The sequence below is a fragment of the Bos mutus genome, chromosome 10 (genome assembly GCF_027580195.1).
Source record: "Bos mutus isolate GX-2022 chromosome 10, NWIPB_WYAK_1.1, whole genome shotgun sequence".
NCBI lineage: Eukaryota > Metazoa > Chordata > Mammalia > Artiodactyla > Bovidae > Bos > Bos mutus.
This window is the reverse complement of record NC_091626.1, coordinates 96,584,499-96,594,936: the sequence shown is the minus strand read 5'-3', so window position 1 is coordinate 96,594,936 and position 10,438 is coordinate 96,584,499.

Below are 10,438 nucleotides of genomic sequence, written 5' to 3'. Positions count from 1 at the left end.
GCCTCCAGAACTGTGAGAAAATAAACATTTAAACTACCCGGTCTGTGGTGCTTTGTTATGGCAGATTAACATAGGGGCCTTCTGGAGAGGTTCCTCTCCCATGAAGAGACGTGGCTTTTTGGATTCTCCAGGCTTTTCCGTGTGGTGTTTGCTCTTGGAACGTATTGGCCCGGGACCTCTGGGACAGATTCTGTCTTCATCCTCAGTCTCTTTTCTCCATGGCTTAAGGAACTTTCCTATTTGACAGTGAGACAGCTGAGACTGTTCAGAGTTGACCTTGACCCTGACCCTGGGACTTTGTCTTTATTTTCTTTGTTTACATTCCCAGCATGCTTTCACACTGAATGGCCATTTTCAGCGCAACTGGAAGAGGGAGGGCAGAGGTCACGTCATTTTTGTGGTCAGAACCATGAAAGAATCACTTACATGTGAGCTAGGGACCTCACTGAGACCAGAATCTGGGCCCCTTGACTCATCTTGGTGATCTTAGAAGGTTACTCCAGCACCAGAACTTGCATCTCAGGCTCTGCCCAGCCAGGCTGTTTGATGGGGAGGCTGCAAAAAGGTGCCCCAGAACATTTCCCTTGTGAAGCCTGTCTGAAATTCCATGTTTATTCAGGTTTTTTTTTGTTGTTGTTGTTAAAGGCTTTGAGAGCTTTATAAAATTATCTGCTCTGTATGTGGATGCTCAGTTGTGTCCGACTCTTTGTGACCCCATAAACTGTAGCCCACCAGGCTCCTCTGTCCATGGAAGTTTTCAGGCGAGAATACTGGAGTAGGTTGCCATTTCCTCCTCTAGGGGAACTTCCTGACCTGGGGATCAAACTTGTGTCTCTTGCATTTCCTGCATTGGCAGGCAGATTCTTTACCACTGTGTCACCTGGGAAGCCAAAATTATCTGGGAGGGCCACAATTTTTTTTCTTCCCTAAATATTTTCTTAAAAAAATAAAAATCAACATTTGATTATTTGTTGCTAGTATATAGAAATACAATTGACTTTTATATATTTATTGTGTTTATATTTCATGGGTGTATTGTGTAACATTGATTATTAGTTCATGTAGATTCCTTTGAATTTTCTGTATCACCAACTATGTTCTCTGTGCGTAAGTTTTACCTCTTCCTTAGTAGTTTAGAAAGGCCCTTTATTGTTATTATTATTAGCATTTTTGCCTGGTTGCATTGGCTAGGACCTCCAGTAAAATGTTAAAAAACATGCTAAAAGAGGACATCTTTTTCTTTTTCCTGACCTTTGTAGAAAAGCTTTCAGTCTTCTATTAAGTATGATGCTGTTGTTTAGTTGCAAAGTTGTGTTTGACTCTTGTGACCCCATGGACTGTAGCCTACCAGACTCCTTTTCCCATAGGATTTCCCAGGCAAGAATACTGGAGTGGGTTGCCATTTCCTTCTCCAAGTAATCTTCCTGACCCAGGGATCTAACTCATCTCCTGCATTGGCAGGCACCACCGAACCACCAGGGAAGCCCTAAGTATATTAGCTTGTGAGTTTTATATAGATCTCCTCCATCAGGTTGAGGAGAGTCTCCTCTATTCCTACTTTGCTGAGAGATTTATTCTTTTAAATCAGGAATAGGTGTTGGATTTTACCAAATGCTTCTGTGTCTAGTGAGATGATCATATAGTTTTCTTTTTTAGTTTATTAATATAATGAATTTCATTTATTTTTTGGAATATTAAACCAACCCTGCATTCCTGGGATAAATCTTACTTAGTTATGATATATTATCTTTTTATTATATTGTTGGATTCAAATTTGTTAAAATTTTGCTTAGAATTTTTCCACTTATATTTATGAGAGAATATTAGTTTCCAGTTTTCTTACAATGTGTTTATCTGGTTTTGATATCTGGATACTGCTGGCCTAATAAAAGAGAAAGATAGGAAGAAACAGGAAGTTATTTTTTCCTCTTCAATTTCCTGGAAGGTTTGTATATAATTATAGTATTTGTTTTCTAAATGCGTGGTCTAATTTACCAATGAAGCCATCTGGGCCTGAAGGTTTCTTTGGAGGAAGATTTTTCAGTACACATTCAATTTATTTAACATATAGAGCTATTCAGATTACCCATTTCTTCTTTGCTTTATTCTTTAATTGGAGTATAATTGCCCTACAATGTTGTCTTGGTCTCTGCTGTACCACTACATGAATCAGCTGTAAGTATACCTATATCCCCTCCCCCTTGAGCTTCCCAGATCCCAGCCCTCCAGGTCATCGCAGAGCAGCAGGCTGAGCTCTGCGCTCCACAGCAGCTTCCCACTGGCTGGCTATTTCACACATGGTAGCGTGCATATGGGAGAAGGCGATGGCACCCCACTCCAGTACTCTTGCCTGGAAAATCCCATGGACGGAGGAGCCTGGTGGGCTGCAGTCCATGGGGTCGCGAAGAGTTGGACACAACTGAGCGACTTCACTTTCACTTTTCACTCTCATGCCTTGGAGAAGGAAATGGCAACCCACTCCAGGGTTCTTGCCTGGAGGATCCCAGGGACGGGGGAGCCTGGTGGGCTGCCATCTATGGGGTCGCACAGAGTTGGACACGACTGAAGCCACTTAGCAGCAGCGTGCATATGTCAGTGCTGCCCTCTCAGTCATCGCAGCCTCCTCTTCCCTCTGTCCCTCCCGGTGTCCCCATGTCTATTCTCTGCATTTCTGATACTGCCCTGCAGACAGGTTCATCTGACCTCTGCTATTACTTCAGTATTGTGTTGATGAATAACCTTGTACGTGTGTCGTTTTGCACATGTCAGCATATTTATAGAGTAAGTTCCCAGAAATGGAATTGCAGAACTATAGGGCTCATTCATTTATAATTTTGATGGATTTTTCACTCAATTGTCCTCCACTGGGGTTGTATGAGTTCCTATAACTACTAGAAACGAAGAGAGTGTCTGTTTCTCTATGGCTTCATCACCAAAGTATATAATCAAACTGTTGGAATTCTGCCAATCTGATGAATGAAAAATGTCATTGTAGTATATTTTAATTTGCATTTCTCTTATTACCATGGAGATTGAGCATCTTTTCATATATTTAATAGTCATTATATTTTCTTTGAACTCTAATACTTTTTCCTCATTTTTCAGTGGACTTTATTCTTCAGTTCAGTTGTTCAATCACTCGGTCGTGTCTGACTCTTTGCAACCCTATGGACTACAGCACACCAGGCTTCTCTGTCCATCACCAACTTCCGGAGCTTACTCAAACTCATGTCCATTGAGTCGGTGATGCCATCCAACCATCCCATCCTCTATCATCCCCTTCTCCTCCCGCCTTCAATCTTTCCCAGCATCAGGGTCTTTTCTAAGGAGTCAGTTCTTTGCATCAGGTGGCCAAAGTTTTGGAGCTTCAGTTTTAGCATCAGTCCTTCCAATGAATGTTTGGGACTAATTTCCTTTAGGATGGACTGCTTTCATCTCATTGTAGCCCAAGGGACTCTCAAGAGTCTTCTCCAACACCACAGTTCAAAAGCATCAGTTCTTTGGTGCTCAGCTTTCTTCATGGTCCAACTCTCACATCCATACATGCGCACTGGAAAAACCATAGCTTTGACTATGTGGACCTTTATTCTTATCCACTCTTTTTCTTACAGATTCTGACAGTTCACTATTAGGAAGATAGGGTCTTTACCTATGATATGAGTGAAAACTATATATATATATATGTATATATGTATATATGTATGTATGTATGTATGTTTGTATTTGCTGTGTCTTTTAACTCTTCATGATGTTTTTTCTGCCATGATGAAGTTATTTTTATTAAAAATTTATGTAGTCATATTCATTTATTGAAAAAAATGCCTTCTGGATTTTCAAGCATAGTTAGAAAAGATATCTTCTACTCTACTTGGTATACTTGGCTAAGCTGTTTCTGGCACTATGCTATCTAAGAAGATGCTATAATTAATAGGTTACCAAGTCCCTCCTCCAAGTGCCTTTGTTCTAAATTCTCCACTTTTCCTCGAGCTTCAAATTAGTCAGTTTGATCAGATGAGTAACCGTAATTCATACTTTGGTATGACTAACTGGTAGACTTAATTTTCCCGAAGATAACTCTATTTAAATAAGGAACTGAATCAATTAAAATAACTTTCAATTTGCTAGAAAGTTGGGCAAAATGGGAAAGAGGTCAAGGATACTGCAAATAAGCTGGAATGATGGCTTCTGTTCCCTCATTTCACTAGTCTAGAATTGCAAGAATAACTCTGCCTTGGAGGGAAAATGAGTCTTCTGCCTTGGGGCTCCATTCGGATGACAGTAGCTATAATGCTTATGTGGGCTGGTATCTGATTGTAAAGTAGGAAGACTGGGCAGCACTGGGCAAAATGTTGATTGAACTGAATTTGTCTGCTATACTGATTGCTACCTTCCTGTCTCCTTCCCCCTTCCCTCCATCCTAATCCTGTCCCCTAGACCAGGGGCCCAGTGATTACAGATAAGAAGGGGCTGGGCAATAACATGGTTTTGTAGAGTTCCAAAGTCACTGCAGATGGTAACTGCAGCCATGAAATAAAAAGATGCTTACTCCTTGGAAGGAAAGTTATGACCAATCTAGACAGCATATTAAAAAGCAGAGACATTATTTTGCCAACAAAGGTCCATTTAGTCAAGGCTACGTTTTTTCCAGTAGCCATGTATGGATGTGAGAGTTGGACTATAAAGAAAGCTGAGCACCGAAGAATTGATGCTTTTGAACTGTGGTGTTGGAGAAGACTCTTGAGAGTCCCTTGGACTGCAAGGGGATCCAACTAGTCCATCCTAAAGAAAATCAGTCCTGAATGTTCATTGGAAAGACTGATGCTGAAGCTGAAACTCCAATACTTTGGCCACCTGATGTGAAGAGCTGACTCATTTGAAAAGACCCTGATGCTGGGAAAGATTGAAGGAGGAGAAGGGGACGACAGAGGATGAGATGGTTGGATGGCATCACCAACTCAATGGACACGAGTTTGAGTAAACTCTGGCAGTTGGTGATGGACAGGGAGGCCTGTTGTGCTGCAGTCCATGGGGTTGCAAAGAGTTGGACACAACTGAATGACTGAACTGAGGGCAGGGAATCCTATGTTACCCTGGGCCCAAAGTTTGTCATCATCATCTGTGTGATTGCATGTAAGTTCCTTGATCTCCCCACTCTCAGTTTCCTCAAGTGAATGAGAGGAAATTCATCGTTAAAGACCCTACCGTTTTTTGGCTTCCAGATCAAGTGGTTCAGGTATTTGGTTTCGTTTGGTTGAGGGTGGGTGGGAAAGTAGTTGAAAGTCCTCCGAGTTGCCTCATGCTTTTGTTCCTCAAACCTTCCTCCTTGATGATGATCTCGGTTTCAGCATCTGCTCCCACTCCCTGTCCTCCTGAACCCCTGCTGCCCCAGTTCTGCCCAGCCCCAGTGGAGCCAGACAGTCATTTACTAAATGAATAGTTTATGTAGTTCATTGCATTTACTAATTTTTTCACTGAGCTACAAGTAGTGACCGAAAGTTTTAATAGGACAGTCAATTCCATTAGTATCTTTTGTGCTTGAACGTTAAAAAAAAAATGAAATGATTTTCCTGGGTCTTGGCCGTTGGTCTGTCTTTCCACTGCCCCTATCTCTTGTGACCAGAGATTAGTACTGCTGATGCTGTAGCTTCATGTTATAAGACATTTTTCAGAACAGAGGGCTACATATATGAAGCACATTATAAGTCTATTTTATTGGCTCGTTTGCTCTTGAGTTCCTGGGAAGCCAGGAGTTTCTGCAGCACTCTGTGACTGCAGGGTTCACCCTCAAGAGGCTGTGAGTGCTGGTTCTCAGGACTAGCTGTAGGCTTTTTTGCTGTATAACTTGTACAGGAGAAGTGCAGAACTCAAGTTGGGTTGTGGCTGCTCTCTCTCAAGCCATGTTGGATTAGGAAGAGATTTCTGAAAGAGAAAGGATTTCTCAGCTTAGCTGATCAGAATTCCTGGTCTCGTTGCCTAAGTCCGCAGACTATCAGCCAACATGGCACATCTTCTTTTTGCAAAGCAAGGATTAGGTCCTACGGCAGACAGCCCTTTCCGAGTTTCTATGGAGCTAGGATTCTTGTCCTGGAAATATGCCCCCAGGAGGCCCACTCCAGAACTGAGAGCCTGCTCTCGGGTCCCCTTCCACATCTTGTATCTGAGGGGAGAATACCCTGGTGGCCTGTCCCTTGCTTACTCAGAGAGGAGGGAGGGGGAGAGGTACCAAAGAAGGCAGATTTATGCTTAAGGGATAACAGGTCCCCAGGAAGAAGTCCCTTCCTGGACAGAAGCAGAATTATTGCCACAAGGATGGCCCGTGGCTGGCATTTTAGTGGCCGAAAACTTACAAATCACGTTGGGAATAGCAGAGAATATTAACACCCAACAGCCTGGTGTATAGTCTCTGACACCCATCCACATAGATTTGCAAGGCAGACGGGCTTCTTGGTGCTGTGTTTATAACTGCTTCCTGGATCCTCTTCGAATATTTGGTGAAGACTGGTGTTGGTAAGGCTGTCAACCTGTTGTTGAAGTGCTTCTGGCGATATTCTGGGTGCAAAGGAGTAGAGGCTATGGCAGGGCAAAGGTTCTGGGTTTCCTCCCCTGGGGAACAAGTGGCTAAATTATCCAAGGCTTTGCATGCTGGGGACCTTTGACCTTTGAGTGTTTAGAGGTCATTGAATTCCCTGACTCCTGACAATAGGGAACCTCAGAAAGCTTATAGCTCTCCCTTAAACGGATCTGTGTTTAGGGACATGTGCAGCCTGGGGTTTACTCTCTCCTGACCCGGAAGGTACACCTCACTGTGGCAAGCAGATTGAACAACAATGAAATAGGACTTTACAGGGCCTTTGCTAGCAGGGGTGGTGTACACATAAAGTAGTATTTCCCAAACCTACTCTAGCTTGACTATTTTTTTTCCCCTTAAGGACCATCATGAGGGGTTTATAGTCTGCAAACCATATTCTGGAGACACTAATCTTGCCCACGGGCAAGATTTATGAATTAATAGTAGAGCCATGGTTTCCTAACCCACGGGCTTTCTACTTTATCCTTGCTACTCAAAGTATGGTCCATAAACCAGCATCACCTGGGAGCTCAGTAGAGATGCGGAATCTCAGGGCCACTCTAGACCTACCAAATCTGAATCTGCATATTAATAAGATCCCAGGTGACTGGTGGCACACTGCTGCTGCTGCTGCTAAGTCACTTCAGTCGTGTCCGACTCTGTGCAACCCCATCGACGGCAGCCCAAACACACTAAAATCTGAGATACTCTGCCTTGCTCCATGCTGCTTGCTAGGCAGCGACAATAATTGTGTTAGGTTTGCGTTTGGATAGGGAAGATTTCTGGGCCCCTTGATCCTATTGGGATGTCCAGGTTTTTGGCTTCCAGGTGGCAGTAGTAACCTGCAGCAGGGAGAGAGCCCAGAATTCAGAGTTAACAGAAAATATAGTCAGACCATGAGGAAAATATAAAGAGTTATTATTATTTAAAAAAAAATTAAACCCAGAAGGTAAAGTCCCTGGGTGGGTAAGCATGGACAAAATTAGAAGGAATTCTAGGCAGATTTATGCCGAGGGCTGTGATGTGTTAGGGGTGGTGGTGGAAGGATGCTTTAAGCCCCGCCACCCCCATCCTCTGTGATGGGAGGCTGGGAGAGGAGCTCAAAAGACATCTTTTTTTGCAGCTGAATGTGAGAAGTCTCTGCCAGATCAGATGTTCAACTTTAAAACAAATGGAGGAAAAACGATCAAATGCAGTCAACTAGAAAAATCCACTTTTCCTATTTCATAAAAAGCAAGAGCCCATGTGATAATCCCTCCCTTGGCACATGTTAGAGATTTCTTTATCGTCTCTTTGCTCGCGGCCAGTTCTGCCACGCCCAGCGGGGGTCTGGGCTACAGTGACTTCATTTGCACCGGGTCAGCATGCCAGTTCCGAGCCAGTGCGTCTGGAACTGAATTCTAGCAGTTTTTCAGGGAGAAGGGCATGCCTGTTTCTGGATGAGAGGAAGGGAAGAGGGAGAAGGGAGGAGAATGGAGGAGGCTTCACGCCTTCCCTCTCCAGGCATAGAGGAGCGCATCTCCCAGCGTGGATGGTGGACAGGGGCTGGGGCTGGGCCTCTCCTGAGCCAGAGCTCAGAGCCCCTTCAGTGCCGGGTCCTGACTTCCCTGCTATATCCCAAAGATAAACACAGCACCTGGCATGTACCCTGGAGTCGCTCAGTAAATATTTGTCGAATGAACTTTAACAAAATCAAATCACTGAGGTAGTAGAAAGCTCATGACATCTGCAGTCAGGAGATACGGGCTCTAGGACTAAACGCTGTGTGACCCTAGACAAACTTTGCATCTCTCTGAACCTTAGTTTGTGAAGTGGTGATGATGGTGCTTACCTCCCTGAGGTGTGGGGAGGACTCAGTGAGACCTCCTGTGAACAGCGTGGAACCAATATGAAAGGGGTTCCTTTCCCTCTATGTGTCATTGTCCCTACAACTACCCCAATTCATACTTAACCATACGGGGGATGAAACAAAAGTGAAGAATAAAATGTTTCCACAATGTATTCAAGGGAGCTTACATTTGAGGGCTTCATAGGAATTGAGCTGAAAGCTCAGGGTTGGGTGTGGATAACCTTGGTGTTGACCTTAACTCCTCCTCGCATTACCCTCCACATTCAGTCCTTTGGCCAATTGTGATTTAGCCACTCATTACCCCCACTGCCACCACCGTGACCCAGGACCCCGTTGTATTTCACCTGGATTTCAGCTGACTTTCTGGCCGGTCTTCCTGCTTCCTCCTTTATACCACTCACATCTTTTCTCAGCTTAAAATCCGGAATGATGCTGGCCGGGCTTAAAGCTCTTCATGTCACTCTGCCCAGAAAACTTCCCTGGCTCCCTCATCTAGAAGCCAAAGTTCCCTAATGGGTTGGGACCTCCCCACCCCTTGACCTCTCTGACCTTATCTGTTTTCTCCTTGCTCACTAGGTCCCAGACCTGTTGGCCTTGCTCTTTGTCTATGCCAGGCATGTTTATGCTCAAGGCTTTTGCAGCTGCTACTCTTGCTGCTTGACAATCTCTTCCCCCCATTGCTCCCTTACCTTCTCCGTTTCTTTGCTCGTGGTCACCTTTGTGTGAGGCTTCTCTGGCTCTTATGGAAGCCACACACGGGTCCCTTCTCCCACCTGCTAGTCTCTAAGTTCCTGTTCATATGTTCACACTTTATTTCTGTCCACAGCACTGGTGGCCATGGAGCACACTTTATCTTTTACCTATCGGTCTGAATCCTCTACTAGGAGCTAAAAGGCCTGGGATCATTTTGTTCTTTGGTATATCATCAGCTCCCAGCACATTGCCTGGCACTGTGGTGTAGATGCTTGTTGAATGAAATTCATCATGAATGAATGAATTTCATGTAATCTTATATAATCTTGTTGTAGGGCTTGGGTCAGAAGTTTGGAGCCCAAAGGACTCAGGCTTATTTTGGGGACACTACAGATTGTATTCTGAATTAGCTCCTTTAAGATGTCACTAAGTAGGGGTTGGTAATGTGTTTGCTCAGCTTGTCTCAAGGGCCCCTGAGTGAGGAATCTGCCACTGGGCGGAATTATTACACTGCCCTGGCAACTGCATCCTCAATTTCTGTTTTCTGAAAACTTGCCTATTTGCCTTACTTCCCTCTTACTCTCCATTATGATAGCCTCCTCCTTTCACTCCCCCTTCCCCTTTCTTCCTCCGTGTCTCCGTCCATCATTTACTGAGCATCTTCTTTCTGTCTCTCTGCCCACTCTGCTACCCAGCCTCCTGGACTGGGAACTGGAACAGGTGCCTATTTCACTTGGTTTTCAAAGTTCTGGCCCGGCAAGCTCCTAGTTTCTGCACATGGCAGGGTGCACCATGAGCTCCATTCCAAGTCTAGCGGTTCCACTGACTGATTCCCCAGAAATCTTTGGGATGGTGTTGGTCCTTGTGGGCCAAGCCAAGAATAGCTCTGAACGTTATTGGCACTCAGCAGGGACCCTGACTCTCATCCCAAGGGTCTCTGTAGGTACAGACGTGAACCCTCTCTCCATGGCTTTGTGTTTGAGTCCTGACTTTGCTTACTATTCATAGCTCTTTGTCTTGAGCAAGTTACCTTACTTCTTTGAGCTACTCTAAGCCTCAATCTCAGCAGAACCTGCCACAAGCCCCGCCTCCATATACCATCATGTTAGGGAAGCCCTAGTTTAGAAAGGATTGGAGAAGGAAATGGCAACCCACTCCATTGTTCTTGCCTGGAGAATGCCAGGGATGGGGGAGCCTGGTGGGCTGCCATCTATGGGGTCGCACAGAGTCGGACACGACTGAAGTGACTTAGCAGCAGCAGCAGCAGCAAGCCTCAATCTACCTCTGTATAGAAAACGAGGGCCCTAGAAGCTATGGGGTTGCTATGA